Below are 17,676 nucleotides of genomic sequence, written 5' to 3' on the forward strand. Positions count from 1 at the left end.
AGGGAACCTTCCACCAGGGTGTCAGACGTGTTTAAAAAGCTGCCTGTGGGGGACTGGAAGTCAGTCTTGAGCGTGGACGTAAAGCTGGCTCCTCTCCTTCCGGTCTGCCTGGTTCCTGAAGTCCCTGTGACGGGCAGACATGGATTCTAAACCTGAGTTGACTCTTCACCAAGCAGGTGTTGGGCTGGGGAAAAACCAGCAGAAGGTGCTGCTCCCTCCTTGGCCACCCCAGGTCCCTGCTGACACCTTGCTCTGCCGCGGTGTGTCTCTGCCGCGGGGAGAGCTCTCGGGGACACACGGTGACTCACTAAGACCCAGAGTTCCCTGCAGGATTCGTTGTCATTGGTGCTGAATGTCCTACGGGTTTTGACAAAAGCACACTGACGCGTATCTGCCACCCCAGCCTCACCCAGAGTCCTGCGGCCCCAGAAATGCCCACACTGCACTTTCCCCCTCCTCCCACCCCCACAGCCCCAGGCCTGTCCACTGTGGCCGCGTCTTCTTCTCTGAATGCCCTGTGATCAGAACCAAGCCTTGCCCAGCCATATCAACTGGCTTCTGTCCTTGGCCATGTGCACTTAACATCCCTCCATCCCCCACTGAGCGAGGTGCACGGGAGCTCCCTTCATGTCTCCCATTGCGCGACAGCTCATTCCTGGTTATGGCTGAGTAGTATTTCACTCCAAGGACGCAGCAGTTACCCACTCACCCACTGAAGGACATCCCGGGAGCTTCCAAGTGTTGGTGATTATGAATAAACTGCTACAACAGCTGTGCCCAGATCCTAATGTGGACATGAGTTTTCAACTCCTCTGGGTAAATACCAAGGAGGGGAATTGCACATCACAGGTACGGGTAGCTTTGTAAGAAACCACCGACTCCTCCCGAGGGGCTGACTGCCCTGTCCCCAGCAGCCCCGCAGAGTCCTGCTTGTGGCACTTGCTGTCCCCAGTTCCGGACCTCGTCTGTTACCATGTAGGGATCGAAAGTCAGAGAACGTAAGCAATACTGAAAACCCTACAGCTTAATAACAAACCACCCCACAGCAGACCCCGTAGATAAGTGAAAACGACCCGGAGCCCCCTGAGCACCTGACTGTGCTGCTGTTCTCTGCTGGCACGGCCCCTCTGTGCTGGCACCACATCGCGGTCACAGTGCAGGCTGCTTTCCCATGAGATGTCACAGATAGACACCCCCTTTACCACTGAGTGGCCAGCTGCTTCCCAGGGCCCACTGCTCCTGGGGGTGCAAGTGCCACATGGACCTGCCATACTCACTCCCTGCGTCCCAGGAGACGCCCAGGCGAGCAGCATGGCAGAGACCACTGTGCCCCAGGTGGACACCTGTGTGTTTCACCCAGGACCAGGCCAGGGGTGAGCCTCTGCGAGCACTGGGGCATGCAGCCATCAGTTGAATGACTGATTTGGGGAAATCTCGACACACTTCAAAGTCCCGTGTGAGTGCTTCTTATTCAAAGTGGCTTCTCCCTCTCCAGAAGTCCTTTCTCCACTGCCTCACCACAGCTGGCTGTAACCACTGGTGCCCTGCCCAGTGCTTCTCCAGACAATGGCAAGGGGAGTCCTCAAGGGCTGCCCAGGAAGAGGTGGCTCAGAGGACCGCCCAGTCCTGAGCTGCTGGAAGCCCCCAGGGAAGGGCCAGGGGTGGGAGCAAGAGCAGAGCCCCTCAGGCCCCCTGAGCTGGCCCTTCATCACCCCAGGACCCTTGTCTTGCCTGGCCCAGGAGCCCCAGGCACCAGCCCTAGGGATGGGCCCTGTGTGGACACCTGACTCATGCCCACAGCAGGACGCATGTGTGGCCCAGCAGTGACCAGCAGCAGCAGGCCTCTATTCCTGCCTCTCTGCAGGAGGCTCAGAGCTGCACTGAGGCTGTGAGAGCCCGGGAGGCGCTAGGCCTGGAACCCTGGGCTGCAGACAGGGGAGGGGCTGGCAAGGCCCCCCACCCACACAAGGAGAGGTGAATGCAGGTCACCATGCTAAGAGAGCAGCCTGGTGGGATAGGGTGCAGACTGGGGCTGGAGGGTGCAGCTTCAGTCCAAAGACCAGGTGATGTCTGGGGCCTGGCCAGGCAATTACAAGGGCTGTGCCTGGCGAGCCGCCATGACTCCTTTCTCTCCATGCCAGGAGGGGTGCAGGACTGGCACCTGGCAGGCTCCCAGACAGCAGCAGCAGACAGGGCCTGGGGCAGGCTCCCTCCCAGCAGTGCACCCAGCAGGGGTGGGATCTTCCCTCCTAGGTGTCCACCAGAGGCCTCAGGTCCAGGGCAAATCCAGGCACCTCTGCAATGCATCCTCATGGGGCGGGGGGCCTAGAGACACTCCCCACTGTCTTCATCATGGGGACAGGGGGCCTGGACACACTCCCCACCCTCCTCCTCATGGGGCGGGGGGCCTGGACACACTCCCCATCCACCTCCTCATGGGGATAGGGGGGCCTGGACACACTCCCCACCCTCCTCCTCATGAGGTGGGGGGCCTTGGAGACACTCTCCACCCTCCTCCTCATGGGGCGGGGGGCCTGGACACACTCCATATCTACCTCCTCATGGGGCGGGGGGCCTGGACATACTCCCTCTCTTCAGAAGAGAGGCCACCTCTGTGCTGTCCACGTGGCCTGGACCCTGCCCTGCCCCGTGAGGGAGGGAATGGGCTAGGGAGCTGGGGAGCCTGCACCAGCCCAAGGGGGTGAAGCCAGGGCCTTCACTCTAGGCTTGCGTTTTAATCGGCTCCTCTGACTGGCTCACCAGAGCCCCTGAAGGGCTGAGTTCCTACTCAAAGCCCCTCCCATTGGCCAGGTGTCCACATGGTCGCCAGCACCCCCAGGGTGCAGGGAGACTGGAGGCCCTGCAGGTGGACTCCATTCCCTCTGTCCTGCATTGCCGACCACTCCCCAGAGGTTGGCAGTGGTCTGCACTGTGCCAACAAGACCTAATTTAAACACGATTTTTAAAACATGCTACAAGGAGACAGGGAGTGGCAGTGAACACCCAGGGCCAGGCCTGTGGGCGGACACGGTGCTCGATGCTTCTGCTGTAAGACAGGCCCGGCCTCAGGACCTCAGTGATGCGCTACCCTTGCATGTTTTGAAACAAATTTGATCCATCATTCAAAATGAAGATGACCTTTAGCAATGAACAGGAAAATAACTAGAGTGTTTTAAACAGATGTTAAGGTCAGAGTGCTTTGTAGATGGAAGTGTGAAGATATTTTTATCACTATGTGATTTTCGTGGCCAAAACTCATCTGTCAACTAAAGATACAAGCAAGCCTACCTTTTGAATTGCCCTCAGACACGAAGCTTGGAAGGAGCACACTTAACCTGCCCTGAGCCCCTCGGCTGCATATGGAAATGGAACTCCCCGCGTCTCACCAAATCAGCCGACAAACTGATTTTCACGACTGGTGGCCGAGCAGGAAGGACGAGGTCCGGTCTCACTGTATGCTTCCCAGAGCTCTGGTCTTGGGAACCCTCAACCTGAAGCCATCACCCAGCCCGTCAAGGTAAACGGTGCCTGGCCCTGAGCCCCCAGACACACCCTAAAGCCACACACACCTGGAAGCTCGGGCACTTTCACAATGAACAGCACTGCATGGCGGGCAGGGCCCGGCTGGGAGGAAGGGCGGGCCGCCTCCTGTTTTCCTTCCTCTCTGCCTCCCGCACCTGCTAGTCAGGCAGCCGGCCTTCTGTACCCAGGCCTTGGGCGGGGCTGGGCCTGAGACACAGAGCAGGAGGCACCAGGCCAACAGACAAGCACCCTCAGGCACCTGCTGCTGAGGGCACCAGCCGGGAAGCGCAGGGCGCCAAGGAGAGCCCACGCCAGCTGCTCCCGGAGAGCGCGTCTCAAGCCAAGTTGGAAGAGGAGCAGCAGCGCTCAATAGATTGGGTCGACTGATAAATAATGATAATAACTTGCTTTCCCCAAAGGGCTGCAGAAAACCCCTTAGTTGGGTAAACAGTGAGATAAGATAGGACCAGCCAAAACCCTGCTAAGCCAGCGAAGAGATAGACCAGAAATGCCGCCCCATAAGCATCCCTTATGAAATCAATGCTTAAAGCCACAGTCATTGACCATGCACGTCCCTCCTGGTGGAGAGCTGGAGGAGAGGGCAGAGGCGGGGCTCCAGAACCCTGCACTCAGCCCCAGCCTTGGCGACCACTGCCACTGCGGCCATGTGAGTCGCTGCCACCGACCTGCTTCTCCAGTTACCACCTGACAAAGGAGCTCCACCCACATTTATCTACAGTAAGCGCTTGGCCAGCAGCGAGCAGGACAGCTGCTAGCCACCCTGTTTGCAGTGGGAGAGAGAGAGGCTTGGGGACACAAGAATCACACAAAGGCCACAGTGAGCAGTGGCATCTGCCTCCACTAGTCAGGCCCGCCCGGCTGGGTCCCCCTCTGCAGACCTGCGGCTGGTCCCCATGGCTGAAGACACACCTTCCCTGTCTGACACACCTGAGGACAAGTGCTTCTCAAAGGAGCTCCTTGGTATCCCCAAAGCCCCCTGGCTGCGTGCACAGATGGGTCTGGCCACGGGCAGCATGACTGGTTAAGACTCTGGCCTCAGCAGTGCGGAGAGCAGCAGGCTCTGCAGTGGACCCTCTGACCCACTGCCACTGACCCCTCCAGCCCCGGCTGCCAGAGCCTGCAACCCATCTAGAATGGGAGTCAGCAGAGGGAAGGAAGGGAGGGACACTGTCCAAGGGAACTGGGTGGTGGCCGGGCAGGCGCTCCAGACCCTAAATGTCAGGTTGAGCAAGCTAAGCCGGCACTGCGCCACTCAGGGCACCCACGAGTGCTGGGCAGTACCCTGGGCTGCCCACCTCTCTGGGCACACCGAGAGCAGCCAGGCCTCCCCTTGGTCTCTCCTGCAAGAAGGCAGGTGTCAGAAGAAGATGGGCGGGACCTCACGGGACCCAGGCCTCTGTCACTGCCAGAGCCACCAGCCTCAGGGAGGAGCATGCCAGCATCAGGCCCTGGGACCACCTGGAGGGTCGTCAGACGCCATGCTGGGAACTGTCACCCCCAGCAGGTTGCAGAGCAGGTTAGGGCCTGGACATCTGCAGAAGACTGCACGGGGGCCTGCGAGGACACCGTGTGGGGGAGGACTCGAGGACTCAAGGTGGCAGAGAGTCAGGTAAACAGTAGATGTGGTGAGTCCTCCTCGCAGAGGAGAAAACCGGATCTGACAAGCACCCCGTCACGCTCTCTATACACAGGGACATGTACAGCCTGCCGTCCGCGTCTGCTTAGCAAGTGAGCTCGGCTCCAGGGGAAGTCCTGCAGGCCTCCCTCTATCAACTGGTCATGATTTCTGCAGAAGACTGTTTGAACAGGACACTGGCTTCAGGCCCATGGAGCACACACAATGGGCACTGATTAGGCTGTGACTGTCACAATCTAATCATGAGCTTTCAGGGACCTGGAATCAAAACCCTGACACTGGCTTCCCACTGAACCAGGGGTCAGCTCTGACTCTAGACCTGAGATCAACCAAGTCCCTGCTCTCTGGGACCCTCCACCAGGGGACCCTCCACCAGGCACAGTGACAGCCTGGTCACTGCCAACCGATGTACCTGCTCACCACATGTCCATGACCCCCAGCCTCCAGCTGCCCCGAGTCATTCCCATAAACAACGAGTGAAGACAGCCCCTCCTCCTGGAACTGCTCCCAGACAGTGGACACCAGCTCCCTTGCAGCACCATCTGGAAGGCACCTCCACTCCCTCCAACACCCACCCACAGCCATGCCCACAAACACTGCTGAGGCCCACAAAGCGAAGGTGCAGCCCACACTCCCTGCCTGCTGCCCGGGGGACCTCTGTCGATGCCCTTTGAGCCCAAGACCCCAGTGAGCCCAAAGATCCAGATTCAGGCCTCCCTCTAAACGCGGCTCCCAGTCCCCGTCCGTCCCCACAGAGGGCCCAGAGAAGCCGCAGGCTCAGGCAGCAGGTCTCCAGCCACGGCCTGGGCACAGCAGTGCCTGGATTGCCCCTGCTCAGGACCTGCAGGAAACAAGGACATGATGTCAGACGCCACCCAGAGGGAGAGCAAGTGTCCAGGAAAGTGTCTCCCCGTGGAACTTCCCCAATATGAAGGTATCTTTAATACATGTGCATCAATAAATGTGCCGGAGAAACCTGCTTTCCTATTTAACCCCCCTTCTGTCCCCTGCCTGGCATGTGTTGGGAGAGTGGCCACTGTCGGGCCTCTGCTAGGGTCAGTGAGGAGGGCGTCCACTGCTGTTCTGCAGCTGCAGGCAGCTGGTCCACACAGCAGACACGGGGAAGGAAGGAGCCTGGAGAAGTGGAGAATCGCCCCAGGTTTACCTTCTGCAAAGACCACTCTGTCTCTTCAAAATGATACGCAAACTGGGCCCAGAGGGACTGACGGAGTCCAGGCGACGGCCATCCCCCAGAGACACTCACCCAGGGTGAGGTGGTCCACCGTCCCCGCCCGCATGCCTCAGCTCTGTGAGGCAGCCCATCGCCATGAAGCTGAGACGGGAGGACTTGCTGGTCCTGGTGCTGGACCTCTCCCAAGCCCTGTGGGCAGTGTGCGCAGTCCTTGGCCCTCACTGACTCGCGGGCCACTTGTCTGTGCTCAGGAGATGATCTGCACAGGGCTGCTGTCTATCCTGCCACGCTCCTGGCCTCGGAGGGACGCTCTTCCCAGCGAGCTGCTACCTGGCTTCCTCTCTTTCTGAGATGGGGTTCAGTGTGCAGCCCAGGCTGGTCCTGACCTTGTGAAATCAAGGGGTCCTCCTTCCTCAGGTCCCCAGGAGCTGGTGCCACAGGTACGCCACCACACCTGGCTCCGTCTTGCTTTCCACCTGACGCCCTGCTGTTCGGCTCACTCGCTATGAGTCAGGTGGGGCTCCCCAAGGCCCCAGAACTAGAGGTTCTGCCGACCCGGGATGTCCTGTCCCCCTCTGCTTTTCCAGTGGAGATCCACCTGTTGGGCTTGCCACCCACCGACCGTGCTGTGTGGACCTGCTCAGCCCACCTTCCTGTCCCCAGCCACAGGCCAGGTTTCCCCAGACGGGACTGCTGCCTCGGTGGAGCTGGTGGGCTCGCGGTCTCAGAGTGGTGCCTACCCGAGAGGCGCGGCGGGAGCTCTGAGGCCCCAACCTATGAATGGTGCTCCCTGCCCGGTCCCCGTCCTGTCTCCTACTGACGCGCTCTGCTTCCCAGCCCCACCGTGCATGGTGCAGCCAGGATCCCTGCCCTTCTCCCCAGCACGTGGGGACTCAGCCAGGTCTCCTCTGCAGAGCTGACAGGCTAAAAGTCACAGTTCTGACGTGCGTCTCACCAGGACCCTGATGTCATGACCCAGAGGCCCCCGGGGTCCCATCCACACGGATGGCAGCCGTGACGTCCATGGCAGGGACACTGAGAGCCCCACATGGGAGACCTGCTCTCCAGCCTTCGGGTGTCGATGGTACAGGACGAGGGCGCACGAGCTCTCCATGCCAGGAAGGTGGGGATGCACTCTGCTCTGCTCATCAGCTTAGCAATACCAATTTATTGTTAGTTTTATGGTTTCATGTAACTGCACAATAATTTGAATATTCATTTTATTAAAACTAGAGATTAATTACACTACTCCAAAGAACAATTGCCGCTCATACTCGGTAGAGCAGACGTCCTGATTGCTGCAACAAAGCCAGTCAGAGCGGGCAAGGGGCAGGAAGGCAGGAAGCAGTTTTCCTCAGGAGAAACAGCCTGGCTCCAGGAGCTCCTGGCCCCACACTGCCGGCCTCGCCGTCACCCCGGCCAGCACCGCAGAGGACCAGGCTTCCAGGAATCAGGCCCGTAAGGAAGAAGCCAGTGTGCAGCAGCCCAGGCTCAGGTGCCTCAGTGGGACAAGGACCATGGCAATGTGTGGGCACCCTGGCCAACCTGGACACCAGCGTTGGCTTGGAAGAGCCCCTGGGTCCCCTAGACCACATCCTGCCAGAGCCCAAGACTTGCCTACCCATCTCACACACATCTATACCCTGGGGCAGTGCTGGGCTCAAAGCCACACCCCATTCTGTGCATACAGAAGGCACTTAAAATGCGTGTTAAGAGGAGACAACAATGGTCTCCTGAAAAGCTCACCTGGTGAGTAGCTGCAGTGGGGTAGGAGGCGGACCAAGCCTCCTGGACCTCTCAGTGTGCTCCTGAGACTGTTTCCCTCGGGGGATCCAGCAGCACCCTCCACATAGGGTGCAAAGAGCAGGCCAGTCTGGCACCAAGAAGAGCGACCTCTGCACCACGGTGGCACTAAGGAAGGTTAACCTTTTGCCCTAAAATAATAACCGCGCTTGCTCCCTAAAGCTGCAGCCGGCATATTCTACTCCTAACAGGAAGATAGCTCTCATTGACCTTGAACCCAGCAGGATTCCCTTTGCTCAACAACAGAAGTTTTGTGGAGAGCTCCTTGATGCGTTAAGCCACGTGCTGCGGCTCATCATCAGGGGGCTGCTTCAAGCCACTTCATTATGTGCGACACACACGCCGCACACTCACCTCTTACCCGCCTCCTAATATCCCACGGCAGTAATGAAGTGCAGGAAATGATGCTCAGCCCGAGCCTTCCTCTTCGGAGATGCAGTCAGACGGCGATGCAATCAAGCTGCTGACGGTTTTGAGGAACGTTGCTGCTTCGCTGTGCCGATCTTCGTTATGAAATTAAGATGACTGAATGCCTCATAATTGAGATACCAAATATGCTCTCCTCGTTGCCACCTGCCTGAGTGGCTCTGGTGCTGGAGCCCCAGGTGAGCGCACGCGCGGTGCACTGGCAAGACATGAGGACGGAGGACACAGGTAAACGTGTCCACTCGGATGATTTCATTCCTCAAACCCAAACACTTCCACAGGAAACAGCCTCCAGACCAGGGTTCCATGCATGTCCCCAGTGAATACACACAATGTTTAAAAACGAAAGTCGAAAACGACATTGTCAGAAAGTATTTCTCATTGTTTTCAGCTGCTGAGACGTGTCTCGCTGAGTTCCTGCTTCAGTGTGGCATGACTGGGCTAGATGGGGTCCGTCCTTGTGCACTGGAGCCCTGAGCGAGCCGAAGCCTGAGCCGGCAGCATCGCGGCGCTGGCTGGCTCTGACTGTCCTTGCTGAGCTCACAGCTGCAGGTGACAGGAGAGCCCTCCTTGTGCACGCAGACCTGTCCCAGGACCTTGCACAGAGCTGTGCGAGGAGGGAGCGAGGACCACGGTGGACAAAGGGGGCTTAGCACCGGCAGGCCAGTCGCTGAAGAGACTGGAAGGGACAGGGGGTCTGAGCCCAGTTGGAGGCCCAGCCTGAGTCACCAGGCCTCCCAGCCACAGCGCTGCCTGCTCCAAAGCTGCAAGAGCCCAGTCGCTGCATCTGCACAGACTGACGGTCACAGAACGTCCTGCAGGCCAGTGAGGGGGGCTCAGCCAGACCCAACCACACCAGGGCTCACCAACGTCCATCCCCAGACACTTCACAAGTGTCCATGGTGCCCTCCCAAGTGTGGGCTCAGGTTCAGCCTAGGAGCCATGGACAAGCCAACAGGGGAGTCAGTGGAGCAGTTGGTGGTGATGGGACAGTGGCTGGAACGAGTGGTGGGAGCACAGAGGCCAGGTGCCCCTCGTAAAGGGACACAGGTAGGTGAGCCCCCAAGGTCAGCTCAGCAGAGATCTTAAGAAAGCAGGATAAGCAGCCGTGAGAGCATCTGAGTAAAAGTGTCCTGGGCCGAGGGACATCCCCAAGGGACCGCTGGTCCTGAGGCAGTGACTTGGAGAAACTCCATTTTCCAGGAGAAGCCCACAGGGCAGGAGCTTCCTACCCAGGGGAAATCCAACAGCTCACAGGAAGGCCCGGGGACAGAGCAGGGGCCCACATGGGGTCTGGTCAGCCCTCAGGAGGAAGGTGTGGGAGGATGCTGAGATTGCAGCCCAGGGAACCTGAGTTCACAGCGGGCTCCCAGTGACCACTGCCTCCCACTGTCCTCTGGGCATCATGGTCCCTTCTGGAGCTGGAAAGCTCCAATTGAGCACTCAAATGCAGGCCCTGGCCAGACTCCACTACTGACCAGCTGAGCCGAGCAGCCTGGGCCAGAGCCAGTCTCCTAGACCCTCCTTGGATTTCTCACCTGTGAGATGGGGACAAACCCTGCCCCAGAGCTCATGGGTCCCCTACCACATTGAGCTCGACTCTCAAGACTCATCACCTTTTCAAATGCAGCCTGAGCCGTGCTTCCTGCCCAGGACCACGACCTGACCAGGCAGCTGGTCCCTCTCTCTCTGTGTCCTCCCAGGCCCCTCTGCATGGTGCTGGTGCCTCCTCCCGAGTGGCCATGGGGCCTGTTGCGGGCCCTGACAGGGAGGAAGCAGTCGGGGCTGTCTGTTGAGGTGTGACCACTCTCACAGGGCAGCTGGGGGGCCTTGATTCCCTGGCCAGGCTCAGTTCTCTCTCCTTCCTCTGGAATTTCATGGATTCCAGGCTAACTTGGCCCATGGTCTTCTCTCCCATCTGGACACATTTCCGGTGAGGTGTAAGTCTGTCTGGCCAAATGTCATTTTGTCTGGGATCCCTCACTTTGCTCCTAATGAAGTGGGTTTCCAGTGGCCCCTCCTGGGACAAGCAAGTCCTGGGGAACCCAGGCTGAGCAATGTCCAGAACCCTCTGGCAGGAAGGGCCTGTGGGACATGCCCTGGGGTGCTGAGCCTCTCTGCTCCCTCACCCGCCCGCCCTGCCTTCTTTCTCTCCTCCCTCTCTTACCCACTCCCCACCTGTCCCCAGAGAGCTCCAAGGAATGGCGCCTGAATAATCTGAAGGAACGGAGGACGGGTTCTGAGACTTAGCAGGTCTCAGGCGACAGATGCTGAGGCCAGCTGATCTGGGGGACCCCCTCAGGGGGCGTCATAGGCAGGCTTCTCCTTGTGCTCTGGCCCAGCGAGCGGGCACCCAGGCCATCTTAGCTGCCTATGAGGCTCCAGGGGCATCTGTACCTGGGTGGGGGAGAGGCACGGTGCCCACACACCTATTCTCCTTGTGGTGCCTGCTTAGCCACACATACTTGTGGGCACCCCTGGAGGGGTACTGTGACGGGCTCCAGGTGGGCAGGGTGAGCCCTGCTGCCCACGCGCCACCCACCACACCAGGGGCAGCCAGGGGATCCTTGAGTCAGGCCCTCCTGGGAGCCACCGCCTGCTCACCCCCAGGTAAGATGTCTGGCTCTCCAGGGAACCTGAGCCCGTCTCTGGACCACCTTCCTCTTCTGAGTCCACATTCAAATCTTGACCTTCAGAGCAATCTCAAAGTGCCATTTTTTAAAAAGTCACTATTCAGGTGATCGCTGTGGGCCCCTGTGAGAATTCTTTTTCTCCTGTGCCTCTGTTTCACGGCTCAGTAAGCCACCACTGACCCTCACTAATGTTCACGTCTACTGCAGATCCTAGAACCCACCTGCTGCCCAGAGGAAGCAGGTCGCCCCTGCGACGCGGCTGGTGTCTGTGCGCCTTGCAGGGGTGTGGGTCTGTGGGTCAAGGCTCGCCTGGACCTGGCTGCCTGGGGAAGCTACCTGCCGGCTGCATCTATCATGGAGAATGAATGCAAATAGGCTCATCAGAACAAAGGAGATCCAAGGTTAATTCCCAGGTTTTAAGAATCCACCGTACTGAGATGATGCTACTGAAGCGAAGGCTCATTTTCCTCAGAGGAGGGAGCGGAAGGCTGCTGGTGTCCAAGGCATTTCCAGTGCACCTGAGGAATGGGGCGGCTGCGATAAGACAAGACCACCGGCTGTCCCTGCAGGAGCACAGGGGCGCCCCCTGGCTCCCCGGGGAGCTCCCGTGGTGCCGCCTCCAGGCACCTCCAGAGGCTCCGATCTCAGGTCTCCACTGGTGTGTTCTAAAGAGACCCTCCCCAGAAGCTATAGACATTCAGGGTCCACAAGCCTGGACTGCCCTGGCCTCCCACCTTTGGCCCTAAAGTGAAGACCACCCCACGCCCATGAAGACCACCCCACGCTCACCTGGCTCCTACTAAGCCACTGAGGAAATGACCCGAATCTCCACCCCAGGAGCACGGCACAGCCAGGTCTGCCCATCGGACCTTTCAGATTCCTCAGCAGCTATCTGAGGCCACTTCCTCTAGGACCCCACTGTTCCTGAAAGGCACCTGTGGATGACAACACTGAGAGGCGGAAGGAACTGATTCTCCCACGCGGAGCCCAGCCAAGGTGGCCTTCCCAGAGCCGCAGGAAGACCAGACTCCCCATCTGGGAACCTTTCACCCAAAGTTTATTAATCTACTAATACAAGTTAACACAGTGCAGTATTTGCCCAAAGAGAAAAGAAACGTGTCTGTAAGACCCTCAGAGCAGACCCCTTTCATCTCCCTGTTTGGCTCACGGTCTGTCCCTGGCACCTCCACTAGCAGGTGCGTGGCAGGTGCTCGGCCTGCTGGTGTGGAGTATGGAGAGGACATTGCAAGCCCTGGTTATGCCTACTCAGGAGAGGCAACACAGCCCAGGGCTCTGCTTCCCGGAGCTCAGATCTTACCTGCAAGACTCCGCACCTGGTTTGCAAAGGAAGATGATAATGGGCCGGTAAGTGGAATATTCCATTTTTATCTAGCATCACTTCCCACATGTTCATTTCATGCAGGTCTTGAACCTAACTTTCTGGTGAATTAAAGCTCTGGTGATAGCTGTAATTCAGAGGAATCTGTGCACCAGCTTATCTGGCTTTTTGCCCAGCTATCAGAGTATATAATTTGAGGGTGTATAATTTGAGACAAAAATGTATCCTCTGTTGGAAGAATATTTCTTACTATACAATTTAAAAAATAAGTGCATGCACACCCCAGAGCTGACCAGTATTCTCAGAAAAAGCAGCTGAGTTGAATTTGGTTTTCAAAGGAGCTACAAGCAACTTCCCTGAGGGACCCCAACCCTGGGTAGGAGGCAGGTCTGTGCCAAAGAGAGAGCCAGTCTCCAAGGTCCACCTCTCTCCACTTCCCCTGGAGACTCGGGTCTTAGGCCCACAGGTGCAGACAGGAAAGGCAGGTCTCCCATGTGGGCAGAGGCAGAGGCCAGCAGAGGACTTCAGTAGCCCACTCCAGGACCTGAGATGTTCCGGGGATGGGTCTGGGCTGGTGGTGCCACTCAGCTGTGCAGGTGTAGATCTTTAGAGGAAGGCATAACCAACCTAGCCAGCAGAAGTTTCACAAACAGAGGTACGATGATAAGCTCCCAAATAAGAACACCAGATAGATCAACGAGCAAGCCACCATGAGCGACAGCCGGTAAGTCAACACTCATCAAACCTGCACCCAAAACAGGGATATCAAAATCTCATGTGCAGAATATGAAACAACTGCATGGGAAATGTTTTCAAGAGGAGCCAAGATCAAGACACTGTAAGGAATGGAGCAGATCTGAAAAAGAAAATCATGGAATTTCTAGAGATTAAAATTATTAACATTATAATTGTTGGAATAACAAACTTCTTAGGGACTTGAAATAGCAGATTAGACATCGATGAAGAGAGATTTAGCAAATGAAAAATACAACTAAAGAAATTATCTAAGTAAGTATGGAGAACAAAGATAAGTAATATGAAGGGGAAAGGAAGAGATATGAAATTTGGGATAATGAGGTTTAATGAATCTCTTACCAACATTTTAGAAAGCCAAATGGAAAACAAAAGAAAGAAAGTTAATATTTGAAAGATGCCCCAGAAATGAAAAAAGACACACATCCACAAAAGCACAACCCACGAAAGATGTGGATTTTTACAAGGCTCACATCTAAATACATCACGAGGAAGTTGTAAATCCTAAAATCAAAGGTGAAGTCTTTAGGGTATGTATAGAGAAAAGATGGATGTCGTACATGGGAAAATCATTTCGACTGGTAGAACACCTCTGCAGAAATTAACAGACGTCTTAAGACATGAAGAAAAAGTCATCAAACAGTTGATTAGAAAGTAACTTCCAACCAAAAATCTATACCTCAACAATAAATGTGCATTTTTAGATAAAGAAAAATAGATTTACTGGTAGCTGACCTTCATAAGAAGAAATTCTAAAGGATCTAATAACAAAAATGGTTTCAGAAGAATCACCTGAGAAAATAAAATATCTAATAATATAGAATAACAATAAGGATGTTTTTAAGAAATAGCTGTCACTATCATCTTGTGACAATGTCCTTGTGACAATGTTCAGTAAGATGGTGCAGCAGCATGACATTTAACTCTAGACTTTCAAGTTAAATATTTGTGGCATAAATTTTAAAGTATTTTAAATCTATACTAGAAAAAGATATCAGAACAAAACGACAGAAACCAGGCACAGTGGCACACACCTACAATCCCAGTGACTCTGGAAACTGAGGCAGGGGGATTGCAAATTCAAAGCCTGCCTCAGCAAATTAGTGAGGCCCTGTCTCAAAATAAAAAATAAAAAGGCTGGGAATGTGGCTCAGTGGTAAGGCACCCTTGGGTTCAACCCTCAGTAACAAATGAGAGGGAGGAAGAGGGGGAGAGAGAGTGTCCGAGTTGAACGTAGTGGCGTTTGATCACTAAGCCACATCCCTAGCCCTTTTTACTTTTTTTTATTATTTTTTATTTTGAAACAGGTCTCCCTAAGTTGCTGAGGCTGGCTTTGAACACATGATCCTCCAGCCTCAGCCTCCCAAGCCACTAGGATTACAGGTGTGCATCACCACTCCCTGCTGACTTAGGACGTTTTCAAAAGTTGTCTCTTTGAAGAACAGATAAAATGGACAGAATTACAATGATGTTGAACAAGTAGATATTTTCAATGATGAGGTGAAAACACTCCTATACATTAAACAAGACAACTACTAACATAACATATTGAAAAGGTGAGCAAATATTTAGCAATCTTGCTCCAAAGACAGTTTGCAAACTGGGTTGCAAGTATGAATTCTAAAATATGTATATATGACCTGCCAACCCAACCAGCATGAAAATACAAGTACAGATAGTCATACAATTCAGTGCATTAAGTCAGTGGTTGGACATCTTTCCACAGACAAAGACCAGGCTTTCACATTGTAACAGGCAGACCCTACAAATCATCTCCAAGGAATATTCCTTCTAGTATTGTAAAACCTTCAAAGTGTTAAAAAGGAGGGGTCCCTTCCCAATGTATCCTAGGAAGCCAGTGTAATTGTCACACCATGCAGGTGAGCACAGTAAAAGAAAGACGGAATTGGGCAATTTCACACAAGCACAGAGGAGCGACCCCGAGCAAGCAGCAGGGAGCCAGCACCCGACTCACGAGAGGGACTGAGCCCACGGAAACGGCAGTGATTTCACATCACGATGCGCTTAAATGCCATGCTGCGCAGTGACCAATTAGAAGGAAAACAGAGAAAGCAGAGCAGGGAGAATCCCGCTGAATTAAGGTGACAGAAGCAACACACGGGCAGCTGGGAGCCGGGGGTGTGGGAAGGCTGAGGGCAGTCAGAGGACCCGCACCACGCGTGGCTGCCGCTGAGTGTGACCACACCTCAGGGGTGTCCATGTCCTCAGCGGAGACGCTGCGTTCAGACGTGAGGCGGTACAGGTAAAAACAGGCTTTGCAGATCTAAACGCATAAAGCACGGGAATGGAAAGAAGAAAAACCAGTGTTCCCTGAACTCAGCTCCTGCCAGACGCCTTCCGCTGACCTTCAGGTGGGGAGATACCATGACAACTCGGATTGAGAGGTCTTTAGGAAGACGGGAAAATTATTACAGAGAAGTGACGATCAATTCCTATCCAGCATGTACGCGCGGTCCCTGGAATGTTTATGATAAGGAAACTCTGATCTACCGCTGGGTTTGTTAAAGCTGTTAAAGGTGAAGTAAACTAAATTTGAATATCATGGATGAATAAATATTACAACATTGTCAGAGGAGAACAAAAACTGTGGGCACCGTGCTGCGCCCTGATAGTGATGCACCATATTTGTAAATATTTCCTGAGCTGTGGGCCATTTTATTCTTTCCTTCCACATTTTACTCATTTACAAAATTTTACACCTAACAAATATGGATTATCCTTATATTGGAAAAAAGTAAAATATGTTAGAATAAAAAGTGAATCACTTTTGCACATGAGCATCGTACAAGCTTACCCCACTTAACTGCTGTTTGTGTAAATTAAAATAGACCTTCCTTCTCATAAGGTCATGGACACAGAGAGGTCACACCTGGGTTTCATTTGTTCACCGAATGAATGTCTTTGAACCCTCCTGAAAGTCTCTCTCAAATACACTGACTAATAGGGTTTTGGCCTTCACAATTGAACTTGGGTATTATCTTCCAGCACTGTCTTGTCCCTGAGGGGACACAGGGACATATGTGGCTCTGGAGCACTCAAAATGTAGCTGATCTGAACTGGGGTGTGTTCTAAGTGTGAAATACACCCTGCATTCCCAGGGAAATGTCAAAGAATGAGCCATTATTAGACAGATTAATGATTTTGTATTGATTACATGTTCAGATAATGCTCTACATATTTTGGACAAATAAAATAAATTATTAGACTTTAGCTGTTGCTAAACTTTCAAAAAATATGAATGCCAAACATTTTAAATCCATACCTACCTAGTTTGTATTTTATTTCCACCAGCAAATGCTGCTTCAGAATAGGGGCTGGGGACAGGGGTCTGGAAACTCCCGGTGGGAAGGAAGGCGGGGTGCGTATGTCTAGGGGTTGAAGCCTGCAGGCGAGTTCTGACCTCTGCTCAGCTGTTCTCTCAGGGGCCCCTCAACACTAATGCAGAGTTCAGGTCCCTATCTGTGAGCGGGGCTCTCCTCTTTTGATAACCTGTCTCAATTTGTGGAACATCACCTATAAGTTAAGGAAAGTAACCATCAACAGGAGATTGTTCTTTAAAATAATAAACTATGCCACTATAAACAAATAGCATCTGATTTTAATTATCTAGGCACTCCTTCCTTCAGTTTTAGCTGATGTTTTGGGTCTGGGGACCCAACCACGTTTCCTCTGCCTGGCACCTTGCAGAACAGTCAGGGAGAGTGCAGGTGAAGAGACCCAAGAGCGGCTGGCTTGCAGGACAGTGCTCACCCCACCCGCACCTTGCTCAGGGAGCATCTGGGGGATGCTTGGGATGTGGCTGGCATCACAGAGGCCTGGGAGCAGGAGCCATTCCCGTTCGTGATTCATGTTGCAATCATCATGCATCTAATTCCTGCCATGACCTGCTTTTCTAAAAACAACGTCACTCACACAACTCATGAGCCAAAATTTTTCACATGCAAGTACATTGTTTTATTTTATTTTTTTGCTTCCTCCAGATGGTATAGTTCACTTTGGGATTTGTTTCCCTACAGTTTTCTCTGCAACTGAAGGCAAGTGTGACTATTTCAGAGGGGTGAGGGCGGAGCCCAAGTCAGCTCAGTGGAGATGCGCCCCACGCAGGAAGGCAGATGCGAAAACCTGCAAGGGCCCCAGTGCACACCTGCCCCCGAGGGCCAGCAGAGTTGTGTTTCCCTGGAGCAAGTGCAGGACCCGCCACACCTGAGGTCCTTCCAGAGACTGGGTCTGTGACTGGGACCTGAGGTGGACACAGCCCTTGGATGCCATCGTGAAGATGAAGTCACACAGGATGAGGTGCACCCTGCCTCCAAAGGCTGGCATCACTACA

General features: G+C 54.4%; 1 protein-coding gene across 1 annotated transcript in view; it reads right to left on the bottom strand.

Annotated features, from left to right (window-relative positions):
- Positions 1-17,676, bottom strand: part of Tcerg1l (transcription elongation regulator 1 like) — a 168,535-nt gene that overhangs the window by 132,487 nt on the left and 18,372 nt on the right. The window lies entirely within an intron of this gene.

The sequence above is a fragment of the Callospermophilus lateralis genome, chromosome 15 (assembly GCF_048772815.1).
Source record: "Callospermophilus lateralis isolate mCalLat2 chromosome 15, mCalLat2.hap1, whole genome shotgun sequence".
NCBI lineage: Eukaryota > Metazoa > Chordata > Mammalia > Rodentia > Sciuridae > Callospermophilus > Callospermophilus lateralis.